Genomic DNA, 27,595 nt, shown 5'->3' on the forward strand with positions numbered 1-27,595 from the left:
AGAATGACGGGGGCAGGGTGTCCTTGTTGGGTTAAGGTAGTCGGGGTAGCGTTTGCAGGTGCGCAGCTGTGTTGTTTTGGTATCAGTGAAGGCGCCCGTGCGTGTGTGCGTGTGTGTGTGTGTGTGTGTGTGTGTGTGTGTGTTGGTGGGGGAGGGTTGCCGAGGGAAAACGACCCCCGGTACTAGTTTCATTTACCAAGTGTGAGGAGGTCCACAGGAGCCCCTTGTTCTGTTGAGAAAAATGAGTCAAGTGACAACTATTGCAGCTACCTCAATATCGTAGTCTTGAGCATCTTTGAAAGAAAGAAGAAATGACTCCGAAGTGTTCATGGAGTACATAATGACACACAAGATTTATGTTGTCTGGTGCGGGGCTGCCTAACCTGAGGCACCTCTCGTAAGCACCTGGAGAGTTTTTCAAATTAGCCCTATTGGGGCCACCCCAAAGGTCCTGAATCACAGGTGGTGGGGCTGAAACCCTGACATGGGCATTTTTGTAAAAGTTTCCCTGGGGATTTTGCTGGGGGTTGCCTGGTTAGGAAGCAGGAGGTAGGAGAACTTGGATTCTACTGCGTGGCATTGAGCAAATTTTAAGCACAGTGTTTCCTCATCTGTAAAGTGGCCCCTAAGAATTTGTTCTCAAGATAATATAGTATGGGATGTGTGATAGTGTGCTGAAAAGGGAGAAATCGGAATGATAATACAAAATTCTGGTGCAGTGGCAACAAAGGACGCATGCATTTGTTCTGCAAGTGATGTGTAGACTAAGGGGAGGGGAGAGGAAGAATCACCATGCCTGGAAAGGAAAGCAGGGGGGTTGTTTTCAGGTGATCAGATCTGTAACAGTGTTGGTGTAAACTGTAACTCAGAAAATCAGTCTCGTCCAGATGAAAAGCGGGCAAGCTCCAGCCTGCCCCATCTGCGGATGGCGGTTCAAAAAATGCACCGTGTATATTTCCTCTTCCCCAAAACCAAAGGCTTTATATTATTTTCATTTAGGCACATCAAGAGCCAGTAATCACCAATGTGTCCTGCCTTGTGATAACCCCAGTCTGTCTGAGGTTGCATGTTTTTCTACTGCATGTGAGGTTTTGTTCCATTTATTCAACAAATTTGTGCCGAGGACCTTGATTGTAAGCATGCTCAAAATACAAAGATAAGGAAAATGCTGGGTTTTGCCCTAGCCATGTCTGTCTAGTGGAGGCGACTGATGTGAAGATGCCAGTCAGAACCCGGTTATGATGATAATACAGGTAGAGGATGAACAAAGTGCCGTGTGGCCCAGAGGAAAGAGAAGCTCCATCAGCTTTGGGGGAAGGGCATCAATCAGAGGCAGCACTGGAATGGGAAAATAACGCCCTTCTGCAAAAGCTCTGAGAATTTAGGATTCTGTGTGTAGTCAAATCTGTGTTCTTATTTTTCAATCTGATGACATTCTCGTGTACTTATATGCTGACAGTCTAAAGTAGAAATGACTTTGGTTTCATGATGACTCTTTTAAAAATTTACTAGGCTTTCTGTCATTTTACCTTTGTAAAAGTCTCAGCTCTGTCTAAAGTTAATCCAAGAAAGGTTGTTAAGCAAACAGAAAGAAAAAATGTAAATGTGTCCTACATTCTTTTTTTTCCTACATTCTTCCTAAATATTTAGTTCCACTTAATATTTAGGTAAATTCTTTTAATTACATGCACTTTTAAAGGTTATACTTTTTTGGGGTGGTTCTCATAGTGTTAATTAGGAAAGCTTAAAATGATTTAATAGAGGAGAGGGACATAAAAGGAAAACTGTAAGAGGAATACAAAGGGAATAACTAGAAGAAAGAGTTCAGGAGGAGAAAGGAGTTTGACAAAATTGGTGGAAGAAAAAAAAAATTGGTGGAAGAAAGGGGCAGAAGTAAGCACTTACTGGGAAAAGAGTCAAAAAGAAATGGGTGAATCAAATATGGCTGCCAGCTTCTTTGGGGATCTGTTGTCTTACATTTTGATTGAACATGTTTATAGACTCTTAGTTTTCAATGTTATTTCAAAAACAGAGAGAGGCAGTATAATGTGGTACTTAAAGCATAGGCTAAAGAGCCCCGAGTTTGAATAATTTACTAGCTAGTGACCTTGGGCAAGGGCCTTAACTAGCTGTGTCTGCTCATTTGTAAAATGAAGATGTTAATGTGAGCTACAGGAGGCTTGTGAGGATTAACAGCTATGATGCTGTAATTCTGGACACCTGGCTGTGATAAAGCCTCAATCAGGAGTGGGCTCTGCTCTTGTTTTTCTTCTCTAACCTAACTGGATCCCAGTGGAAGCACTGGTAAACTGGGCAGATAGCATTGTTCTTCTTTCCAGCTGAAGAAACTGGAATTGGGAGAGGCTGACTTGCTAAACTTTAGCAGCTAAAGTCATATAAGCTAATGGGTAGATGAACTGAAGTGAGAAGCTTTGTCTTCTGTAATTTAGCCCTGTGCCTTTCTCCTGCTTCCTGCTGTTGCTGATTCGACCATGGCTGAGGTTGACTTTCCCTGGAGCTTAAAGGCGCAGAGTCTGTAATCATGGGCATCTGTTACAACTGTCTACACACACTGTCACCCAGTGACTTTCCACTTATTGTTGATTTCTACATAAATTACATTTTTCTTTGAGGTTTATTAGGTGGGAGTCAGTTCCTACAGGGGGTAGGGGAAGACTGGGGAAGCCATAAGGAAGTCACACATGGAAGAGCTTTCAAAGGGGGAACCCCTCTCTCCAACTTCCAGTAATGTGTTGTAATATTACTAGAAAAAATCGTCAGCTTTATTGCTCAGCGACTTAACTGCTTTCATCTGCAGCTGGTGGTTCTGGTGCAGAAATAATATTTCCTAGCATATCCCCTTTCACATACATGTGTCTGGTCCCTGAAGAGGTGGGGGGCGAAGGGATCATGGCTCCGTACAGAGAGCTCCTAGATGTCGGTCAGATTTTAATTAGGATGTTAATTGGTAATTTGCAGTGGAAAAGTATGACCAAGAATCTCTTTATTGTACAAGATACAGAAATGTATAAAGGAAGAATGTTTTTGAGTAGCCCCTCATCGTTGGTTCATTTTTTCTCATGAAGAAGTATACTTAATCTTCATAGATGACCTTTCTACTTTCAGGTGCAGATGGCCCCCAATTTCATATCTTTCAATTCATCATTTTTGACCTTCTCAATCAAGCAATTAAAAATGTATGTGCCCAGGATAGTGTTGGATGCTATAGGTGATACTGGAAGGTAGAAAGTCAGCATTTAGCCTAGGGTGCAATTAATGTAAATGCTAAATAGGTGTGGCACGGTCTCCTGAAAAGAAGAGATCAGAGGGCTCTCAAGGAGTTTGAGAAAGCTTCCTGGAGGAGGAGAAGGGATGTGTCCTTGCTGCAGGGTGAGAATGGCCTTTCAAATCCCCATCACCTGGGGATGCAGGAACAGTGGGTGGCATTAGTGATAGAGAGATGAAAGAGTAAAGGTACAAATAACTGAGGCCTCCAGGCTGATGCCCCAGAACCACCCCAGGTATCCCCAAAGGCTAAAGCATGTTTACTTGCTGGGAAGCCTTCAGGATGGAAGAATATTAGTGGCAAGACAAAGCTTCCTCTGACGGGCTCCCGGAAATTCACAAGACATGAGAGAAGATTTCTTGAGTGACTATGATAGGCAGAATCTATTTGTTGAATACATTTGCTAAATATATTAAAAATATCTGGGAAACTTAGGGTTAGAATTAGGGCTAGATGTGTGAATAGTTTTATCAAAGTGTAAGTGATTCTTCTTTATTATTGGGAACAGGGGTTAGAGATGAGGAAATCACAGGATCTCTGGGAAAGGGAACTGGAGGGGAGGTATCGGGAGAGGACTTCGATTGGGACCTTCATTATTAGACACAAAGGCTCTTGAGTCTCGCCCAGATGTTGGATGCACCTTAGCAGGACCTGTGGGTTTGGGTCGCACTAAGTTAACTCATAAGAATCTAACGCATCCCATTTTCATATTAAGTTATATCTGAAAGATGAAAGTGCCTAGCAGACCCATTTACTTTTTCTCAGCCAGGTTTAGGCATTTTCCTCACGGCAGGGGTAACCAGTTAAAGGCTGGAGGGCTACTTGCTGAGAAGAGAGAACAAAAGTGTTGACTGATTCAGTGCCAGTGTCGCAAAGCCATGGATGCCTATGATATGCCCTTCACCTGTTCATGAACAAGGACTTCTTTGCTGGCGGGCTGGCCGGCCAGCCTCCCCCTTGCACATGATTGCACATGGTAGAGACGCCTCGCCGGATGAAACGCTCTTCTTCAAGTCTCCTTTCCTTTCACCACCAGCCTTTACTTATATTTGTCAGCCACATGTCAGATGTTTATGATTTTGATTTATTTAGTTATGATCATCTCGCCCAAATTGGAGGTCATTTCTCTTTGGAGAAAGTCTAGTACTTTTGAGTACTATTTTGGCAACTACACCACTTTTAGCTTCAGTAGAGGTGTGTGAACTTGGAGTCACTCTTATCAGAGATAATCAAATATTGGCTCGGCCTCAACTTGGATCCACATCTGGCTGAAGGTCCAACTGCAATAATAATAGGTTCCTCAAGCATCAATTTGTGTGAGTCCACGAACCTGAGGACTTTGAGCTGAGGAAGAGAGAAGAAGCATCTAGAGGTAAGAGAGATGGAGGGGAGTGGTGTGTGGGGGGGGATGGGATAGGATGGTATTTGGTAACTGTGCAGCCCTAACAACCCCTTACCCCAGGAGCACAATTACCTAGCCTGGGATTTTGGGGAGAGGGGCTACAAGCATGAGCTGATAAGGCTAATTTTTTGTGGGGTTTTTTTGGAGGAGGATCAAAGGGAATATAGTGTCTTTAGCAGTTTGAAGGTTTGGAATTTTGGGGGTGTGTGGGAGATGGCACCTGAGGCACGGAAGGGTACGGTTCTCTGAGCAGCATGCCTGAGCAGCTGGTGCTGGGGCATGCCCTCTTCCTGCCATGGATGAAATAGTCCTTGGCCAGGGGTACATGTGGGGTGCATTTGTGATCAGAAAAAAATGGCTTTTAATATACATATTATCCAATACAGAAGAAGGTATTTATAAATAGTTCATTAATGTGTGGGGAAAATAAGAGCATGAAGTTTTTAGCCACCAGATAAATAGAACACTTTCCATTATTGTCAGTTTACAGTGTTTCACACACGTCATTTACCCTGTCTTATATAGGTGTTGACATTGCTTAATAAAGGTGAATATGTCAAAATATATAAAGTAGTGGTTCTCAAACTTGTTCTCTGGAACTGTAGGTTCCTCAGGAGTGCTCAAAGGTGGGCGTGGATTGGGAGAAGAGACGAGGGAAAAGTAAAGCAAATCGTCTTTCACCTTGTTGCTCTTTCAACTCATCTGTTGAATTTTTGTCTGTTTTCTATGTTGAGCTTCTGATGTGATATCGTTATGAAAAAGGGTGTATCTGTTTTCAAAAGTAAGAGCGCCACTATTATGTGAGCTTTCAAAGGTTAAATTTTATCCCGAATTATAGGGCTGCCCTGTATTTGGAAAGTAAATCTCCCTGTGAATATCATACTCGCGTCAGGACATTGGCTGTGTAATTGTTTGTGGGGATCAGATTCTCTCTCCCAGGCCTGGTTATCATTAATAATAGAAATGTACCTTTGGCTTTCCTAAAGCCACCTTGACTTACGATTTATCTCTCTGACAGTTGTGGCTCCCAATCTGGAGATGAGCACATCCACATTTCCCATTTTTGAGCCTCCAGACTTTGCTAAGGATGAATGTAGGGCAGGGTTCTGGGCAGAGGGGAGATGAACCGACAGGAGGGTTGCTAATGGGAGAGAGTGGAGAATCCAGCTTGGAGCAGAGGAGAAAGAATTGCAGGCTTGGGGGTGGCTAGGGGTCCTGAGATAGAGGCATCCAGGATGCTAAGAAGTGAGATTTGGAAACAAAGGCAATTGTGTTTCAACCATACATATATTTTAAGAAAAGCCTCATCTATATAATACAATTCCTCACGTTAAAGAATGCCGAGGCAGCACGGTTTTGTACAGCAAGCACAGCAAGAGACCGTGGGTTGCGGTTCTGGTGCTGCCTCTGTTCTTGGCTTTGTGACCTTTGAGTCTGCTTCCTTATATATAAAATGAAAGTGTTAAAGTAAGCGCTCAGCAAGCTTCCTTCTCTGCTGAACAACCTGTGCTTTAGGGCAAGTGTTTTCATGAATATCTATGGATGTGCCTCTCCGTGCACATTTCTCATGTTTCACATTTCTCATATAAACACAAATTAGATATTTCTTTTTCAATCTATGTGGTACCACCATCTGTTCAGGATGTTTTTCAATTGAAAGTTCCATTTTTTTGAGCTTTAACAAGATTTGGGTGGAATCTTTCATTATGAAATATGAAACATGTATTTGGAACATCTTTCATGTTGAAAAAGCACCGGGTTAATGCATTTTTCCCGTGTTTCATTTCGACACTAAGCTGTGTTAGATATAAAATAAAATGGCATTACAATAAAATTAAATGGCTTTAAAATTTGCATTATCAGTCATCTATTATTTAAATACTGTATTTCATTTACAAATTTTAAATTTGCCAGAAATATTTTGGTAAACTAGTATAGCTCACACATGAATACACACACACACATTTTATTTTTCCTTTTGTAAATATAAAAGACGTTTGAAGGATATATACCAAACTTAACTGTGGCCACCTCTGGGGAATGGACTATTAGAAGGGCCAGTAAACTTGGAATTTTCTATTTTACGTGCTTTTGTATTGTTTGTTACAGTGAACACATTAGTTTTTATAATTTCATTCATGTGATTTGTTATGGAATGAGCTTTTATGATAAAGTATTTTATTGGATTTATAGATACAGTCACCATTTGACATAAGTAATTTAAGACCTAAAGTAAACTAGTATCATTTTGTTAGACCGTGTAGAGAAATGAATACCTCTTCTTTGATGGATTTAGGAGTTGATGGTGTTCTTTTGCGTGTGTACTTGGACAGGGTTCATGTGTTAGATAATGTAAGCGAAGACTTTTCTCCAACCCTTACAAGGCTTGAGCCCAGAGATGAAAAATAAATTTCATCGTACTTGATTGTGGCTAGAGTGATGTGTTGAGAAAGATTCTGAGATCATATCTAAGTTCCAATAACTGGCCTGACATGGATAGTAGAGGATGAAGAAAATGGCTAATCATTTGCCATTTTTGGCCGTCCCTGAAGTCAGGACTTTTAGGTGATAAGTTTCTTTACGAGGGTAAACATTTCTTTCTGTCCAAATCTCTTAAGGACTCTAGTATATACATTATACTTAATCAGATAATATTTTATGTAGTTAGTGGACAGTTTCATGATAAATCATGTTAAGACTGCAAGGACTGGCATCTTTTGTATTCCTCATAGAAGCTGGCATGATACTGTACTTAAAAGAACTCAAGAATTAATGACTAATGAAATAAATGACTGATTTGTTTGGGCAATGTGAGGTTATCGATAATAAGGATAATCCAATCTGATTGAGCATCAATTAAAATAAATAATTTCATCCTCCTTTATAGAAATATTTACCAGATTGATGTTAAGTTGAAAAAGTGAGTACTGTGCCTTACAATTTCTTTCTGTGACCCTCCTCAATCATCTCAATTTTTGACACCAAGAGAGAGTTAAATGGCTTACATGCATGAAGGTGGGTAGCTCAATTTTTACATTTGTGGTTTAAAAGGGCACCAATGTTACACATATACTGGATGTAGAGAGAGGGTTACTCATACTGTTTACATTCATAAGGAGTAGCTGGTGGAGAAGGAAAAATACAGAAAGAAAGTCCTGTCCCCCCCAACCCACCCCCACCTTTTTTTCTTGGGAAAAAAAGAAGAAAGCACTTAATCAATCACAGAGTAATGTGAAGCTGCCAGCATACTGTTTCTCCAGTTATTTCAGACTGAATTTTAGAAACAAAATCCCATATTTGGATGACATCCTGCTTACAGCCATATGAACAAGATACTTACTCATCCATCCATTCATTTAACAATATCTATTGAGCACCTACTACCTGGCCAAGCACTGTTCTAGACTCTGGGAATAGAGTCGTGGGCACAAGACTGCATCCCTGCTCCATGTTATTCATTACAGATGAGAAAATTGAAGCTCTCCAAAGTGTCTGGCCCAACGTGGTAGAATTGGGACTCGATCCTCAGTTCAGTGTTCTAACCTCTACACCACACCATCTCACGTAATTTTGGAGGACGCTGGTTGATCAGCAGGACGGTTCTGCCTTTTCTTTACTCTCCCCTTGTTTGTGGTCCACTCTTTTCCATCCTATGCAGAATTGTATGGTTGCAGAGAGATACGCTGTCTGTGAGAGTGTCCTAGGGCAAATCATATTCAGTTTCTGAATAGTAACCTAAGATCATGCTATTAAAAATGATATGTGAGTAAAATAAAGAAATTGGAACAGTATTTTTCCAAAATCTTGAGTTTTAATTTGGTAGAAAGGAACCAGCATTTAAAAAAAAAAAAAGAATTTAAAAAGTCTTAGAGTGCATCAAAGCTAGTAAGGTAAATATTATGTAACACTTTTATTCCATGATTATATGTTTATATTAGGTTGCAACATGAAATTTTTTCTTTACTATTGGTCGTGGTCAAAAACATTTGAAACACATTGGTTTAAAGGGCATCAGGTAAGATAGTGTTTGTGACAAAAATAGAGGTGTATGATTATCCTTAGCTATCATTTGAGTGTGTGTGTTGTTTACCTAAAGCATTCGTAGCAATAAAGTAGAATTTGTGTAATGAATACTGGTAGAAGTTATCTGGCGTCTGAATATACGCCTGAACAGATTTTTTTTTCTTTAAACACACACGTTGCAGTTACTGGTTTCCCTGTGTCCTATACTTTTATTGCGGTTTCCTGTATTGAGTGGTTTCGTTATTTTTTGAAACATATTTATTTTGTAATTTAATTGCATGGCATATAGAGAAACTTGGGGAAATAAAGTAACTAATTGAGGCAATGTCCTATACATTATCTGATTATGATAAAGTCTATAGCTGATTATAATAGAGTTGTTAAATATTACATACTAACTTATTTTAAAACTTATTTTAAAATATTTTTCCCAATTTCTAAATGTTAGTGGATTTTGCCTGAAGATATTTATATTGAAAAGAGTAACAGATACAGTTCCCTAAATTGGGGTTTTTCATAAATTATAGGAAAAATCACTAATTTGGAATTTGTGATAATTTGGGCAGGGATTGGACTGACTGATACTTCAGAAAGATAAGAGCTTGATGCTTAAAAAAACTGTGTAAATAGATTTTTAGAGTTTTAAATATGTGCCTAAATACATCTTTGGAAGCACATAAGGAAAAAAATCTACTTTTCTATGTTGTAATTTATTTCAGAGATATGTGTAGAGTGTCAATTATTGAGATGACCAGGACAGAGATGTATTTAAATATTATGTGCTTATGCTTTGTAAGGCATGAGCTTATTCCCTAGAGTTAGCCTATAATCTAATTATGGAGACAGAAACATAGAAGAAATGCTAACCTTAAAAGGGTGTAGAGATGTTTTTCTCTCCTCAGGCAGAGGACAGGAGAACAACATACAAAAGAAAATTTCCTTGAGAAGGGTCTGGGCAGGAAAGCTGACTGAGCTCTGGTTGCTGGTATCAAATACCTTCCAGTGGGATTGCATTATGGGCACGTTTACTGTACTTGAGTTCAACTAGTCAAGGTCAAGAGAAAGAAAGAGAAGAACTAACTAATAATTAGTGCAGGAGGTTGTACCTAGCATTTCACACAATGGGTTTATATTCTGGAATAGTATATCATGGGGATGTGAATCTCTTCATCCTTTAGATGGTCTTAATTCTGTTCAGCTCTTACCAGATACATAAATATTTTTAGTTCAGCACAACTGTACCCCAGTTACTCTCAGCAAACAACCTGACATCCTACCTCATTTAAAAAAAAAAAGAGGCTATAAATTGTGAACTGCTTCCTTCCCATTCATCCTTCCCCACCCCTGCTGTTTATTGTTCTCTTCTCCAGCCTCAGATGTATCTCTCTTAGTTAAGACCCGTCTTCTCTCCTCCGGGACTTGCTCCCTCAGTTATACCCTCTCCTTCATAATCAAAGGCTGAACATACAGAGGTTAAAAATCCTGGCTCTGGAGCCAAAGTATGCCAGGTTGGAATACGGTTTTGTACTTTCTAAATGTGTGACCATGGGCATATTGCTTAACCTCTTTGCGCGTCAATTTTTCCATTTGAAAAATGGGACTAGAAATAGTGCTTACCTTATAGTGCTGTGAGCACACCATGAGCTAAGGCAGGCTAAGGGGCTTGGAACAGTCTCTAGCACAAGCTCTCAGTGAATTGTTTCCACCATTCCTCTCCCTCCTACCACCGTTATATAAAAACGGTGGTAATCTCTAAATCTCTATGGTTTTCACCCCTTAGCCCATGTTTGCTGAACCATTTCCTATTCTGGAAAAGAATAAGGCCAAACATTCTCTTGACCCCGGTCCCTTTTTAACTACTATATTCTCTTTCCTCTTCCTTCCCAAGCGTTTTACAGACTATTCAAGGTTAGCTGTCTCTACTTCTATCTCTTTTATTAGATTTTATTTTCTTTGTAGAGATTGTTTTTTAAAATGGGATATTGACTAAATACAAACATTATAAACTATTTTCTGTTTTGACTACTCTGAAACCCTATGTATTTAGTACTTTTAACTTGAGTTCCCTGGGTCCCTCCCTAAATCCTTCCTTCCCCATTTCTGAGTGTTTTACTTTCTTCATAGATTTACTTAATATTTGTGCATATTTATGAATACTTTTGTATATTGTTGAACTTTATAAGTGGCGTTATACAATATAAATTATCCTGAGGCTTTTATTTTTAACAAAACTATAATTTCATCTATTTTTATTGGCATAAAGAATGTCATATGCCAAAATTTATTCATTTTCCTGTTGATGGACATTTGGACCTTTTGCTCTTCTAAATGGGTTTGCTATGAACATTCTTGTATGTGTATCCTGGCGTACATATACACAAGTTTTTCTAGGATTCATACCTAGGAATGGAATTTCTGGGACATTTAGTATATACCTCTTTGTATCATTGAATATTACAAATTGTTGGTAAAGTGGTTATGCTATTTGATAAACCCATCACAAGTGTAAACATTCTTGTTAGACTTTTAAATTTGGGGATGTGAAATGGTATCTGACATTTGATTTGATTTGATTTCTGTTTATTTATTGGTGCTGCACAGCTTGTGGGACCTTAATTCCCTGACCAGGAATTGAACCTGGGCCACCACAGTGAAAGCACTGAGTCTTAATCACTGGACCACTGGGGAATTCCCAGCATCTGATATTTTAAGTTACGTTATCAGATTACTGATGAAGTCAACCATCTTTTCATTTGTTTCTTGACCATTCTGGTTTATTTCTCAGTGAAATGCCCATTTAATGTTTTGCCCAGTTTTCTTTTGGATTGTTTATCTCATTTATTTATAGTAGTCCTTTATAATTCTGAGATAATAAGCCTATCTCCAAATTTGTGGTTTGTCTTTTCACTATCTTTATGTCCTTTCCTCCTCCTCTAGCTGCTTTTGAAAAATTTTTGTCACTGATTTCCAGCAATTTGATTATGATATGTCTTAATGTGGTTTTCTTTTTCTCTTTTTTTTAAAAAAACAACTTAGATATAATTTATATGCCGTACAATTCACTCATTTAAGGTGTACATTTTTCGACTTTCAGTATTTTCATAGGGTTGTACATCTATCACCATAATCAATTCTAAAACATTTCAGTACCTAAAAAAGAAACCTCATACCCCTTAGTCATCACCTTCAACCCTTCCATCCCCCGGCCCTAGGCAATTACTAATCTGCTTTCTGTCTCTCTATACTTGCCTATTCTAGGAATTTCATATAAATGGAGCCATCCAAGATGTAGGTTTTGTGACTGATTTTTTTTCACACAGCATAATGTTTTCAAAGGTCATCCATGCTGTAGCATGTATCAGTACTTCATTTTTTTTATTGCCAAATAAAATTTCTTTGTATGGGTATATTATATTTTATTTATCCATTTGTTGAAAAGACTCATTTTTTCCCCATTGAATTGACTTGGCACTCTTGTAACAAATCAACTGGCCATAGACATATGGGTTTATTTTTGGACCTTCAGTTCTGTTCCGTTGATCTGTATCTAGTCTTCTGCAAGTACCACATTTTCTTGATTACTGTAGCTTTATAGTAAGTTTTGAAATTGGGAAGGGTGAGCCCTCCAACTTTGATCTTGTTTTGCAAGATTGTTTTGATAATTCTGGTTCCCTGGAATTTCCATATGAATTTTAGGAACTGCTCAGTTTCTACATAGAAGTTAGCTGGGATTTTGATAGATTGTGTTGTACTTATAGATCAATTTCAGGTGTTGCTTTCTTTATTTCTAGTAACGTGTTCCTCATTTCCTTCCGAGTCCTCACTGGTAGCACCATTAATGCCCATGTTCTTACTAACAGTCTAAGGCTGTCTAGGCTTTTTCTATCATGTTTCTCCAAATTCTTCCAGCTTCCACCCACTGCCCGATTCCAGGGCTATTCCATATTTCTAGGTATTTGATGTAACAGCGTACCACGTCCAGGCACAAAAGTCTATATTAGTTTTCTATTGCTGCCATAACAAATTCACATAAACCTAGTGGCTTAAAACATTTATTACCTCACAGTTCTATAGGTCACAAGTCTGGGCTGACCCTTCAATAGCTCTTTAGCATTATCTCTCACCAGTCTTTGTGTATTTTAGGCTTTAGTGATAACAAGCTGCTGGTAGTTCCCTGTAGATATCATGTCATTTACATATCTCTGCACTTCTTATGGTGTTCCCTTTACCTAATGTATTAGTGTGGGCTGTTGTAACAGATTACCATAGACTGGGTGGCTTAAACAGTAAACAGTTATTTTTCACAGTTCTGGAGGCTGGAGGTCCAAGGTCAAAGTGCCAGCATGGTTGTGTTTTTGATGAGGACACTTTTGTTGGTTATGTCCTCACATAGCCTCTCCTTAGTATTTGTACCCAGAGTGTGAGTTGTGGTCTCATTATCCCCTTATAATTTTTTGATAATCCCATCATAAGTACTCTACCCTCATGACCCCATTGAAACCTAATTATCTCCCCAAAACCCCACCTCCAAATATCACATTTGGGGGTTAGGCCTTCAACATACGAATTTTGGGAAGACACAGACATTCAGTCCATAGCATTCTGTCCCTACCCACCTCAAATTCGTATCCTTCTCACATGCAAAATACATTTATTCAATCCCAACAGCTTCAAAAGTCTTAACCTATTTTAGCATCAACTCTAAAGTCCAGAATCTCATCTAAATATCACCTAGATCAGCTATGGGTGAGACCTGAAGTATGATTCAGCCTGAGGCAAAATTCTTTTCCAGCTATGAGCCGATGAAACCAACTAGTTATGTGCCCCCAAACTACCATGGTGGGACAGATATAAGATATACTTTCCTATCCCAAAAGGGAGAAGTAAGAAAGAAGGAAGGAATGGTGGGTCTCAAGTAAGTCCATAACCTAGCGAAGCATACACCATTAGACCTTAAGGTTTGAGAATAATCTTCTTTGGCTGGATCTTGTTATCTTCTGGACCTACGGGGGCAATAGTCCTGACTCTGCAGCTGTGCCAGGCTGGGGTCGTGTCCCTACCACTCTGGGTGGGCCTCACCCACACAGCTCTCTTAGGCAGTGGTCCCACCCTTTGAACCCTAGGTTGGGGCAGCCTTGCCCTCTCTGGGCCCATGTACTCTGGGTCTGTGGTGGGAGTGGCAGCCTGATAATCCCTGAATCTTCTTGAAGTGTCGTTCTTTCTCTTGTCTTGAAGAATAGTGTATGATCACAACCGAATAACTCTATGGTCAGGTCCCGTAGGATCTGAGAAGTCTGACAGCCTGCCTTCATCTTGTCCCATCTCTTCCCCCTTCAGTTCAAACTGGCAGTGTTCCTGCTGGGGTGGCTGATTAGGTCAGGTCCATGGTTCACACCCATACTAATCTCCTTATCAAACAGTCAGTCAGCCACAGTGTTCTCTCTAAACATATTTCTCATTTTTTTGCAATATGGATAAGCTGAGACTCTTCCCAATCTTTAAGTTCTTGGTTCCTTTTTGCTTAACAATTTTTTCTTCAATTCCTTTTTCTCTTTTCACGTTTTACTATAAGCCATCAGGAGTAACGAATCAGCTCCTTCAGAACTTTGCTTAGAAATCTTTTCAGCTAAATATCCAGTTTCATCACTTGCAAATTCTACCTTCTGCAAAACACAGAAACATGAACACAATTCAGCCAAGTTCTTTGTCACTTTATAACAAGGATTGCCTTTTTCCATGGCCCAATAGTGAGTTCTTCATCTGCATCTGAGATCTCATCAGAAAGGCTTTTACCATCTATATTTCTACCAGCATCCGTACATGATTACTTATGTGTTTTCTAAGAAGCTAGATGCTTTCTCTACAGCTCTTCTCTTTGCTTTCTGAGTTCTCACCAGAATCTTCTTTAAAAGTCTCTTCACAGCAAGCAATGTTGGCTTTTTCTAGCATGCACCTCAGAACTTTTCCAGCCTCTGTCCATTACCCAGTTCCAAAGCCCCTTCCATATTTTTAGGTATTTGTTATAACAGCACCCCACTTCTCGGTACCAGTTTCCATCTTAGCTGGTTTGGGCTGCTTTTACAGATTACTATAGACTGGGTGGCCTAAACAACAAACAGTTGTTTCTCACAGTTCTGGAGACTGGAAGTCTAAGATCAGGGTGCCAGAATGGTTGGCTTATTGGTGAGGGCCCTCTTCCTGGTTTTATCCTCACATAGCCTTTCCTTAGTGTGTGCATGCAGAGAGAGCGAGCTCTGGTCTCACCATCCTCTTATAAGAGCCCATCACTGGGAGGTCTACCTTCATGACCTCATCTAAACCTAATTCTGTCCCCAAAGCCCCACCTCCAAATACCATCATATTGGGGGTTAGGACTTCAACGTGTGAATTTGGGGTGGGGGCACAAACATTCAGTCCATAGCACCTATCATGCTCATCCCACTGTATTAGCTGATGTCTTTATTTTCTACGTTAATCTATAGAGTAATCTCTTCTAGAAAATTGGGTTCTGCTGCTGAATGGAGCTAAGTGGCTCAACCCTGTGTTCCCGTAATAGCATGAGGTTCTTCAGCTTCACTTACTATGTTGTATCAGAATTGTCTTTCACATGTTGGTCATTCATGGATGTGTGGGAATTTATATCTTGTATTATCGGACTTTTGCTATTGTAAACATTGCTTTATTGCCTAACCTTGTTTGTATGTCATATAGCACATTAGTCCAGCTGCAGGATATATTCTTAAAACTGGAATTGTGAGATCAAAGGGTACACACATTTATACTTTTGATAGATATTGTCCAGTTGCTGGGATATACCAATTTATACTCTCACCAGCAATACACGAGGAATGACAGTGCCTTTCTCCAAACCCTTGACAACACCGTATGTGTTAAAAATCTTGGAATCTTTACCAATCTGATAAGTGAAAAATCTCAGCATAGTTTTAATTTACATTTCTCTTGTGATGAGCATCTTTTAATAGATTTAAGAGCTACTCTGTATTCTTCGCTAAATGAACTGTGTCTGTTCATATGTTTTGCTCATTTTTCTATTGAGTTGTTGGTCTTTTCCTTACTGATCTGTAGAAACTCTCTCTATATTAAGGAAATCAGCCCTTTGTCATGAGTCACAGAACCCTCCCTCCCCCCACACCCCGCACCAGCTTGTTGTCTTTTAACTCTGCTTATAGTGTGTTTTGTCATGCAGAAAATTTGATTTTGTTACATGGTTGAATTTATCAATTTCTTTTTCATGGCTTTAGGAGTTTGTGTCACACTTAGGAAGGCTTTCCTTACCACAGGAAGTAATTTCAAGTATGTTGAAAGCTTACATTTATTGCATTCTTTGTAATTTAAAAAGTTGATAACAATATAGAAGTTCAATAACTGGAGAATGATTGCTTTAATTGTGATATCGCTATATAATGGATTATTATGCAACCTGTATAAATAAGGTTTAGAGGAAGTTGCTCACATGTTTACAAATGAATGTCATGGGAGGACGTTTGTGTTCAGGTTGAGACCAGAATCAAGACCGTTTCTATTCCAGATCATCTCCATGACATAAAAAAAATGGGAAGGAATAAGTGGAAGGCACATTAATAATTGTAATTGGGTGGTGAGATTATTTTATTATTATTATTTAAAATGTCTTCTGGTTCTTTGTCAGCTTCTCAAAGAGCGTGTCTTTTTATAGTGAGGAAAAATACCACATGGATGGCCCTGCAGTTCTGTGTGCATCGTATACTGTGTGCTTTGTAGGATCCACTTGCTTCAGCTACTTGACATTCTCCACACCCTCAGCAGCCCAGCAATGGGACAAAGAAAACCGATAATTGTTTGTCCAGAATAGAGCTAGTTTATCCAGATTTTCTTCTTTTCTTTCTCTATTGTCAGATATCAGGATCTCAGGGAACATTCTCCTTTATGTATTTCACTGTAGAATAAGTGCAGCTCAAATTACAATGGTACCCTAAAGTCAGTGTGTAATAGTGATTTTTTAAAAAAATTCTCTTTGAAATTCTTAATAGTAGTCTGTCTTTTAAAATTAAGCCTTTTTTCCCCTTTTTTGCTCTCTACACCCTCATAATACTTGGTAGAGTGTTTCTTCTGGGCTCTGTTGAGTTATAATTTCCAAACAATGAAATGCAGCCAATCTCAATGCTTGAATTTTGACAAATGTGTTTATCCTTAGAGCTGCCACCACAATTAAGATAGAACATTTGCATCAGGAGACTACAGAGGCCTGACTTTAAAATATATATAATTTAAAAGATATAATTATTTTATACTAATATACTCTGGAACACCTACAAGGGTGACAGTTAGTTTTAGGTAGAGTTTTCAAAAGAGGTATAAATGTTTGAAAAGTTAATGGCTTATACAGTAACTGTATATAGTTAAATAATTAACTTCACAAAGGAACTCTGCTTTGGTTATAGCATAAAATTGTAATAAGTAAACACGATAAAGAGCCATATGAGCCATTAGTTGAATTCTTTGAGGTGCTGAGACTTCAAAGGGACAGTCATGCATTTTGGGTGTTTTGATTTCTTTACATTTCCTAGTCATCTTTTTTTCTTAATCCTGCAAGGCATTTGTTTATGCTCATATCAAAATGAATGATACTCTGAGGCAACTGGGGAGCATTAGCAAAATCCCTTCTTTAGGATCTTATATGTGAGTCTGTAAACATATTAGCAAGACTGGAGAAATTGAGATAATTAGGATAGATATATAATAGCAAGTTTGGCAAACATGATTAAGATTTCCCCACAGAGCAGAGTGTTTCCCGGTAAAGAGATTATTTTAAATATCAAACCTCATTTCAAAAGAGAAACACTTAAAGAAGCTTTCATCTGTTGGAGCAAGAGCCCGTGTTTGTGTAAATCAAACCATTGCACAATCTCAGAATCTGAATGTGGAAATTTCATAGATTCTTTTCAGTGTGGTACAGTTAATGCTGGAGGTGGGTGGGAGTGGGGATCAGTGCTGTTATTTTGGCTGTTTTGGTTTTATTCCCTCACATTTGAGGGCTTGGGCACCCTCCTGTTCATTCTGCCCATCAGCTACTTCTCCCCTACTCTTCTTTTGTCCTGTTTTCTCTTCCTCCTTAGCCTCTTTTCTTGGAATTGTAAAAGAAACAAAAATAAGGCTCTCACTTGCAATTTCACTTTTTATTCTGACTACTACAGATTTAACTTCTTAAAAACTGTGTACTTCAGATAAAACAATGTAAATACTAAGTTTTATTAATATGCTCTGCATTTAAGAACCCTCAGGTGAATTGATCCAACCTGGAAATCTAAATTGAAAGTTACTTTTTCAGTCTTTAGATACTTTCTTTCCATCTGTTTACCAGTAGTTACAATGGTTTGCAGGGCATCCAAAGGATTAAATACTAATTTATCTTAAGCATCGTTGTGTGCTTATGGAATTGATCTAGAGATTAGAAATGAATGTGTATCCCAACTCAAAATAACAGCTAAATAGATTTAGTAAACAATTCAGAGGCTTGGATAATGTTATTGGAAAATCATGGCTATAAGGATTTCTATAAAAATATACTATCAGAAATTTGTTGGGCCATTTATCGAGAAAATTTGTACAGCAAATGAGTGCCAGGTCTCTAAGTTTCATAGCCTGGCTGACTATCTTAGCTGGTTAGCTGCCTTAAGTTCCTTTGGGGGTATAGTAGTGTATTTGTCTGCTAGGGCTGCCCTAAGAAAATACCGCAGACTGGCTTAAGCAACAGAGGTTTATTTTCTCATAATTCTCGAGGCTAGACGTCCAAGATCAAGGTGCCATCAGGGTTAATGTCTGGTGAGACCCCTTTTCTTGGTTCATAGACGGTTGACTTCTCTGTCTTCACATGGCCTCTTCTCTGTGGGTGTGGAGAGAGAGATCTCCAGCATCTCTTCTTCTTCCTATAAGGATACCAGATCTATCAGATTTGAGTCCCACCATAGGACCTCATTTAACCATAATTACCTCTCTAAAGGCCCTATTTCCAAATATAGTCATATTTAGGGTTAAGGCTTCAACATATGAATTTGGATGGGGGGCATAATTCAGTCTTTAACAGGTAGAATAAATTATAAGTAAATAATTATAAGTATGCAGTGATACTACGTGGGCTAAGATTATGTGAACTAGTTAGCATTGTACCATTTTTTTTTGTATGAATCATAGAAAATAGTTCATTATGTTATAATTAAATTTTTTTTTTCCTTCAAGATTTACTTGGTTCTCTTCTCCTGCTAAACTTAAGCTCCTTGAGGCCAGGGACATACCTTATTGCAGTAGCTTTCAAGTTCTTTTGCCTTTAATCTAAATTAAATGCATTTTACATCATAATACAGGACAAACACACACATACTCAAAATAATTTCTCAAAGCAAAACCTTATTATGGAAATTGTGATTTTTTTTTTTTATCTTTTCATTTCAATAGGGAAAAAATGCTGGTTGTGACCCACTAGATTGATTTCATGACCCACTATTAATTTGTGACCCACTGTTTCGAAAACGGTGGCTTATTAGGTTTTGGTTGATAATACTTTACAGAGCTCCTGGCACATAGTAGGCCTTCTGTAAATGTTTATCAGTATATGAATGATTGAGTTGAATGAGTAATAAGGAGCTAGAGTAAACTAGAGAAATTCTTTAGAGGCAGATTTTGTCCATTACTTGTTGTCCTTTATTACTTAGTATTCCTGTTGGCTTCTATTTGTGGCAGTGTTCCCAGACTGACTGAATTCAAATCTCTTTAGGTGGCAAGTGGTGTTTTCTTTTTTTAATACTTTTTATTTTAGAGTAGTTTTAGATTTACAAAAAAAGTTGCAAATGTAGTCAAGAGAGCTCCCAGATACCCAGCACCCAGTTTTCCCCATTATTAACGTCTTTCATTTCTATGGTATATTTGTCATGATTTGTGAAGTGAGCCAATAATGAGATGTTATTATTAACTAAACTCCATACTTTATTCAGATTTCATTAGTTTTTCCCTAATGTCCTGTTTCTGTCCCAGGATCGCATCCAGGATAGCACATACATTCAGTCCTCTTATCTCCCTAGGGACCTCTTGGTGGGGACAATACCTCACATTTTCCTCTTTTGATGACTTTTCAGAAGTACTGGTCAGGAATTTTGTGCAAAGTCCCTCAATTTGGGTTTGCCTGGGTTTGTTTTCTTCACAGTTAACTGGGGTTTTGGGGAAGGACACCATAAAGGTAAAGGAAGAGGATACGTGCTGTGAATATGACTTACTACTGTCAATGTTGACCTTGATCACCTGGCTGGGATGGTGTTTTTGTCAGGTTTCTCCACTGCAGTGTTCCCTTCTTCCCCTTTCCATACTGTATGTTTTGGAAGGGAGTCACTGTGTGCAGCTCACCCAGGCAGTGGGGGTTACACTCCTCCTCGAGGGCAGAATGGCTACACAAATTATTAGGAATTCTCCTACACAGGATTTGTCTATTCTCCCTCCCTTATTTATTTATTTATTTATTTATTTATATCAGTGTGGGCTCATACTGATATAAATGGATGTTTTATTTTATACTTTGGCTTGTAATTCAACTCTGCATGAATTATTTTGTTGCTCAGATAGTTCCAGTTTTGGTCATTGGGAACTCTTTCAGGTTGGTTCCTGTGTCCCTTTGAGATACTGCCATCATCATTTTGTTTTTGAGCACTTCCCTGCTTACTGGCTTTACAAGATGCTCTAGGTTTATCTTGTGTACTCTGTGTCCCAGCCGTAGAATCAGCAGTTTCTCCAAGGGGGCCAATTTCTTTTATCGGAGGATGTTATTAGAAAGAAAGATCTGAGCACTGGGTGTGCTCTTTGCTATGGTATGTCATTGCATCTGGGTCTTCTCAGATAGAGATAGGAAATATGAACCTGTGTATTACACATATCTCTAACTATTTCTATATCCATCTGTATCTTCGTTAGCTAAACATGAGCTCATAATGATATCTCTGACCCTAATCCAGTATGACATGGCTTATTCTAGCCTTCCGCTCTTTATCATCTGTAACCTTCCTCTCCAACAGTGAGAGAAACTTGGCTCTCAGCATCCGCCATCTATTTACTAATTTTTCATTCCATTATGTGGTTTCAGAACTGTTAATTTGTACCCCCATGGGAAACAACTTTACCAGCTAGAGTGCAGCCCTTATGTACAGTTCCTCTTGTCTTTAGTCCTTTCCAAAGTTACGTAGGTCGTCACCCTTTTTCTTCAACCCACTTCAGTGAATTTATGCCATACATTAGCAGTGGATTCTTTGATCACAATCTGCATTTCATTCTGGGATCCCTTGACCTCCTGGTTGATTTTTCTTAAGTTTGCATACATTAAGGTTTACTTTTTATGCTGTATAATTCTGTGGGTTTTGTCAAATGCATGGTGTTATGTGTCCATTACTACATTACCATACAGAATAGCTTCACTGTCCTAAAACATCTCCTGTGCTTCAGCTAGTCAGTACTCTTCCCTACCCAACCTCCTGGTGAGTTCAATCTGGTTTTCATCTTTACAGTGTTCCCTTTTCTAAAATGTTATATGAATGGAAACGTACAGTACGTAGTCTTTTGAAACTGGATCCTTTTACTTAGCAATACGATTTAAGATTCTTCCATGTCATTGCATGAATTAGTAGCTCATTCCTTTTGATTGCTGAATAATATTCTGTAGTATGGATGTGTCATAGTTTGTTGATCCATTCATCTGCTGAAGGAAGGATATCTTGCTTGCTACCAGTTTTTGGTGATTATGAATGAAGTTGCTGTAAACTTTCATGTACATGTTTTTTGGGCAGATATAAGTTTTCCAATCAGTTGAGTAAATACCAAGGAGGGTGGTGGCTGGATGGTGTGGTATGTTTACGTTTAGCTTTGTAATAAACTGTCAAACTGTCTTCCAGAGTGGCTCTACCATCTTGCATTCTCACCAGCATGGTGGATTGTTGCTCTGCATACTTGGCAGAATTTGGTATTGTCAGATTTTTTGATTTTAGCTGTTCTAATAAATGTGTAGTTGTATCTTGTCTTAATTTGCATTTCCCTAATGACAAATGATGTTGAGCATCTTTTCATATGCTTTTAGGTCATCTGTATATCTCCTTCAGTGAAGGGTCTATTCAGATCTTTTGCCCATCTTTTTAATTGACTCGTGCTCTTATTGTTTAGTTTTAAGTACCCTTTGTATATGTGCTTATAAGTCCTTTATCAGATACGTGATTTGCAAATATTTTCTCCCAGTCTGTGTCTGGTCGTGGGCATGTGGGTTTTAAAAAAGTTTTTTGGGTGATTCTGAACTTCTAGTTCAAAGTCCCTGACCTGATTGAAATAGGAGACTTGGATCACCTCTTCAGCTACCTTCTCCACTCCCTTTCCCATTTCTTACTAGTTAGCCTCTCTGGGTCTTGATGGCCTCATCTGTAAAATGAGGAATATTAATTTACCTTCCGGAGAGCGGGTATCTTTCAATTTTCAGTTCTATGATTCCGTGACCACTTGACCTTTTGAAACCCTCCTGGAACGCTACCAGTATACAGTTAAATCTCCTTACCTTTCTAATTGCTTTCACAAAGGAAAAGAACTGCATGATCCCGACATCGAGAGCCTTTTATTTCTTTGTGGAATTTTATTACTCCCACTGCCTAAAACTCAACTGTTACGATGGCATGCCAGAGTGAAATAAATCTGTCAGTATCTTTAAAATGACAGTAGGACAGAAATCTACTGGATCATGTCTCAGAGGTACTGCTCATAGAAATGAACTCCATGTTTACCATGTATTATAAACTTTGTACCCTTATAGGTAGGTGAGAAAACAATTTGGCAGTTTGGAATTTCTCTCTATCCTTCCTCTATGTAGTTACTCCATCATTAAAAAGCAGATTCCATTTCTGTAAAACTCGGGGTTTTTTTCCCTGCAAAAATGTCCCCTGAAGGGCAGAACAGGAAAACTACAAGTTATTAGACTCACAAAGAGTAAGGGTAGAGTACCTTGAAGGTTATCTACAGATGGAATAATTTTAGATATTAATTAAACCTTAGAACAGTAACACAAAAAGTACAAAAATAATTGCTAAAATTTCCTGACAAAATTGAACTTGTGGAGGCTCTTACACCATCCCGTGGTGTTATCAAATAAATGCGGGACGTGGAGACCCTTTTCAACTTCAATTTTAGTGCAATGCATTATAAACTCAAACCTCATAGTCAGAAAGTCCTATTACCCATTTAGTTTCTGTTTCTGGCTTCTGCCATTATGCCCATGTTGTCTTATCTTAATGATTTTGTGGGAGTAGCATAGCACAGATTCTGGAATCAGAAAGAGAGAGTTTAGAACTTCATTACTTATTAGCTGAGAGATTTTTGGCAAGTTCCTTAACCTCCCTAAACTTTGTTTCCTCATGTGTACCATGTAGATAATAATAGTACCTACTTGGATTGCTGTGTCAAAGAAACTAATATAACTTAAAGGGTGCTTGGTGCAGTGCCTGGCATAAATTTGTTGCTGCTGCTGCTACTACTACTGGTTTAGATGAGGTCACCTAGGTGTTGTATTTTGAGTGAGAATGTCAGAGGACCAAAGACATTTCAGGAGCCTATGAAAGAGACTATTGTTGAAATTCCCTGGCAAAATCGTCCTTGTAGAAACTCTTACCCTTCCCAAGAGGCTCAGAAATAATGGTCAGAGAAGTAAGAGAAAAACCCAGAGAGAAGGGTACCATTGACACTGAGAGAGGGTTATTCCAAGCAGGAAGGAGTGGGGAATAGCACCAGAGGCTGCAGAGAGACCCCAGACAAAAGACTTTCCATTGGCTTACCGAGTACAGAAGGGCATCCATGGAGTAGTGATGGAGACAGGATAGCTGACAGCTGGGGGTTCAAGACTGAGGCATGAAGGATGCTGAAAAAGTAGAAAGCCCAAGTGGAGGTTACTCTCAAGAAGCTTGGAGGGGAAGCAGGATTATAAAGTGTAGCTGGAGGTGATCTGGGATTTGGGTTTTAATTTTTTTTTTTTTAATTTGGGAGAAACTTTAATATGTTTGTTTATAGAGGAGGAAGAGCCAATGGAGAGTTAAAGATGGGAGTTTGAGGAGATACAGGGGTGCTGACTGTTGGAATAAGGCTTTTGAAGAGTTGGGAGGGCATGAGAATTTACAGGACACACGGAGGAAGGAGCTCTGGACAAAAGAAGGGGCAGGATGGGTGATATAGACAAGCTCATAGGTAGTAGGAAGGTGGTGAGAGTTTGTTCTCAATAATCTCAGCTTTCCAGGAAGTAGGAAGGTGGTGAGGGTGTTGGAGATAGTTTGAAGAGAGGGATGAAAGTTTAGAAAAGCTACCCATCAAATGGGATTGAGCTGACCTGGCGATATCAGGCAATATCCGTCTTCATGAATGTCTTCATTTGTGGGAGTTTTCCCAGTGTTTCTCAACAGAATATGGGAGCATCATAATCAGATGGTTAAATCTGACCTTGTGTTTTTAATAATTTTTTGTGGTTTTGAAGCTTTTCAAGATTAAAAAAATGGAAAGAATGAGCTCCCCTGTACCCTTGGCATGGATTCACCAATTGTTAACATTTTGCCACGTTTGCCTTATAACACTTTCATATATAATAATTATGTTGTTGAACTGTTTGAGAGTAAGTCAGACTTTATGATTGTTTAATCTTCAATACCCCAGCATTTATCTCCTAGGAACAATGACATTCTTCATAACCACATCACAATGATAATACTCAAGAAATTTAACATGGTCACGATACAATTATTAAGTGGAGAGTCCATATTCAATTTTCTCCAAATGCCTTTATAGCTTGAAAAAAAATCCATGATGTTTAGAATCAAGCATTGCATTTCAGTGTAGTGTTTTTCGTCTCATTTAATCTAGAAGAGTTTTTAAGCCTTACTTTGTCTTTCATAACACTGATGTTTTTGAAGCATACAGTCTAGTCATTTTTTGTGACGATCCATCAATTTCGGTTTGTCTGTTTCCTCATTGTAAAACTTGGATTTTGGGTTTTTAGCAGGACTACTACAGACGTTATGTCGTATTCTTATCAGTGTATTGCATCGAGGCGCACTCAATTTGTTCCATCATTGGCGATACTAGATTTGATAACTTGGCTGAGGTGGTATCTGGTAGGTTTCTTTACTGTAAAGTTACTGTTTTCACCCTTGAAATTAAGAAGTAATTTGTGGGGAGATAGATGCTTGGGAACTATGTAGACTGTGTAAATATCCTATTCTTCCATTTTTACCCTCTACGGTAAAGGTGTAGGAGTTTATGTGTTAAAGCAAAAGCTTAAGAGTCACTGGGGACATTTTGGGAGGAGGAGGAAAATATATCTTCTGATAATCACGTGTAATTATTGGTGAAGTTCATGGACTAAGAGTTCAAGCTATCAGCCTGCTAACTCCGAAAAGGAAAGGAAAATTTTAAATAAGATGAACAGTAAAGAATAGGATGAAGCAGTTATGTAATTAGTGCAAGGCAGTTCATTGTTGTTTTAATTTTTAACTGTTTTTTTTAAAAATTTTAATGAAAAGTATATGATAGATTGAAAGCAAAATAATATATGGTGCCCCCGTTCAGTCTTTAGATGTTCAGTAATTCTCCTCTTTTAATCCTCTTCCTTTATGGCTCTCGGAGTCGGCATCTTTCTCAGTTCAGTTTATCCAGATAAGAACTCTCTGGTTTCCTCTGGGGGTCGGGGTGGCATGTTTACCTGACTACAGGAGGGACCCGGTCACCCAGTTGTTCTGTATGCAAAGTAAAAACTTGCAACCAATGCTTTTCTGACAGCCTCATACCTCGACTTCTTTCTCTCTGGCACTGCTGAGTGTCCAGCCCCTGGCGAGGGTGGGGGAGGCCTCTTCTCCATTCCTAAGTCAGTTACTGCTCTTGCATTTGCTTTTCGTCTTTCAAAATTCATTGAACTCTCTCCAAGACAGCTCATGTCTCTCCTCTGATGTCCTTGTTTTGGCGGAGGTCTGGAAGAGAGATAAGATAAATAGATACAGTCAGCCTCCCATATCCTTTTACTTTAAAATGAGTGGCTAGTACTCCTAAGTTATGAACAGCCTCTACCACCTTCCCTATTTCTTGTATCATCTTGCTTATTGCAGTTGAATTTTATGATGAAATTTTAATTATAGTAGAGAGAAAACTAGAATAACTATCAATATTTGGCATTTGTGTACTGCTTTTATTTCTTTGCTCCAAAGGCCAGGCTTTGGTCAATCATTGTCAGCTTAGTTTTTTTCATGCCACATGAAACAGGAATGAAAATTGATGCCATTGATTCTATTTTAAATCACTTCTGACTGGTCCTGGTTGCTTATTAATAAAAGGTGAAAGTTTGGGGTTGTTTTTTTCACTTTTAATGTGGTATTTTCATTTCAAGCTAGACACTGAATTTTCCTACTTAAAACTTGAAAATTCATATCCACACTTTGTATAATTTGAATCACATCAGTACATTTTACTATAGAAACAGAAAACACATAGCTGCTTAAATCAGTGGGCCAGCCTTACTAACTTCTTTGAGAGCCACAAGTGGCTGTGTTCTTCCATCTCATGTACCATCCCGGTCTTTGATATATGGCTAAGCAACATGATTATTTTGTTGCACTTTCCAACATGCATGTAACAGAAAATCTTTGCCACATAGTGTAAAAAATGTTGACATATATCAAACGTCACCTGGTGAGCTTACTGCGTTCACCAAATATCAGTCGGTTGAAGAAAGAAATGGACGTTAGTCAGTGTTGCTTTGGGAAATATAAAAAGATGTTCTCATGGAGGGCTGTTTGAGGAAGTGATGCCTGGCCGAAGAAGTCACTGCAAACAGCGACAAGAGCAGGGAATGGGGAAGAAATCCCGTGAGCCGAGAGTTACAGTCTCTCAAAAAGGAGAAGTGACTTGAAGGTTGAGAGGCTAGCCTATGGCCAGTGAGAGGTAGTTTGGCCAGAAGCCACGGGCCTTAGAAGAACTGTACGTTTATACGTATTTGAAAGTGTTATGTTTCGGTTGGAGAAAATTAAATCTAGAGGCACCTATTGAATATTTATTGAGCTGAGTTTACTAGAAGATAAAGTTGTTATGGTTTAAATCTGTTAAACATAATGCACACTGTGTAATGAAAGAACACTGGATTAGGAGTCAGAGGATTTGTGTTTCATCTCTGCCGCCTAAATCCTCCAGGTGAGAAAATGAATTGATAAAGTACAAGGCAGTACTAATGAAAAAGTCAACAAAAGCAGAAGGTGTTTCTAATTCAAACTGCTGTGGATGAAGAGAAAAACAGTCTCCCGTAATTTCTTTCTCCCCATTCCATGCAAGGAAGAATAGAAAATTTTTAATAAACTTCATTGACGTTTAATGTCCATAAATAACAAGAGGCACCTATTTTAAGTGTATCATTCAGGGAGGTATGACATATATATATATGTGTATCTCCATGTAATCATCTCACTGATCAAGATATAGAACATTTCTGTTACCCTGCAAGGTTCCCTCATGCTCCCCTCCACCCACCCTGGGAAACCATTGATCTGCTTTTTGTCACTCTGTAGATTAGATTCCCCCCCCCAAATTTCATATATGGAATCACATAGTACATATGTCTTCTTTTATGTGTAGCTTTTTTTACTCAGCGTGTTTGTTAGATTTATCTATGAGATGATCATCAGTTTGCTCATTTCATCACTGCCCTTGGGGTTGTTTTCAGTTTGGGGCTAATAGGAATATTTGTGTATAAGTCTTTTTTTTCCATACATTTATTTTATTTATTTATTTTTGGCTGTGTTGGGTCTTTGTTGCTGCGCGTGGGCTTTCTCTGGTTGCCGCGAGCTGGGGGC

The 27,595-nt window shown here is 38.7% G+C and overlaps 2 protein-coding genes across 4 annotated transcripts in view; one reads left to right on the forward strand and one right to left on the reverse strand.

Moving 5' to 3' along the window:
• The window catches only part of LOC125960723 (translation initiation factor IF-2-like), a 35,494-nt gene that overhangs the window by 4,191 nt on the left and 3,708 nt on the right, over positions 1-27,595 (reverse strand). The window lies entirely within an intron of this gene.
• The window catches only part of PLAGL1 (PLAG1 like zinc finger 1), a 100,006-nt gene that overhangs the window by 733 nt on the left and 71,678 nt on the right, over positions 1-27,595 (forward strand). Inside the window, exon 1 of one of the 3 annotated variants that reach the window (XM_033405810.2) lies at positions 4,515-4,658. The exons of the other annotated variants lie outside the window; for them this stretch is intronic. The gene's annotated coding sequence lies outside the window, so the exon portion shown is untranslated. Of the gene's footprint in view, positions 1-4,514; positions 4,659-27,595 lie in introns of those variants that run through there. 3 annotated transcript variants of the gene reach the window in all.

Source organism: Orcinus orca, chromosome 12, assembly GCF_937001465.1.
Source record: "Orcinus orca chromosome 12, mOrcOrc1.1, whole genome shotgun sequence".
Taxonomy (NCBI): Eukaryota; Metazoa; Chordata; class Mammalia; order Artiodactyla; family Delphinidae; genus Orcinus; species Orcinus orca.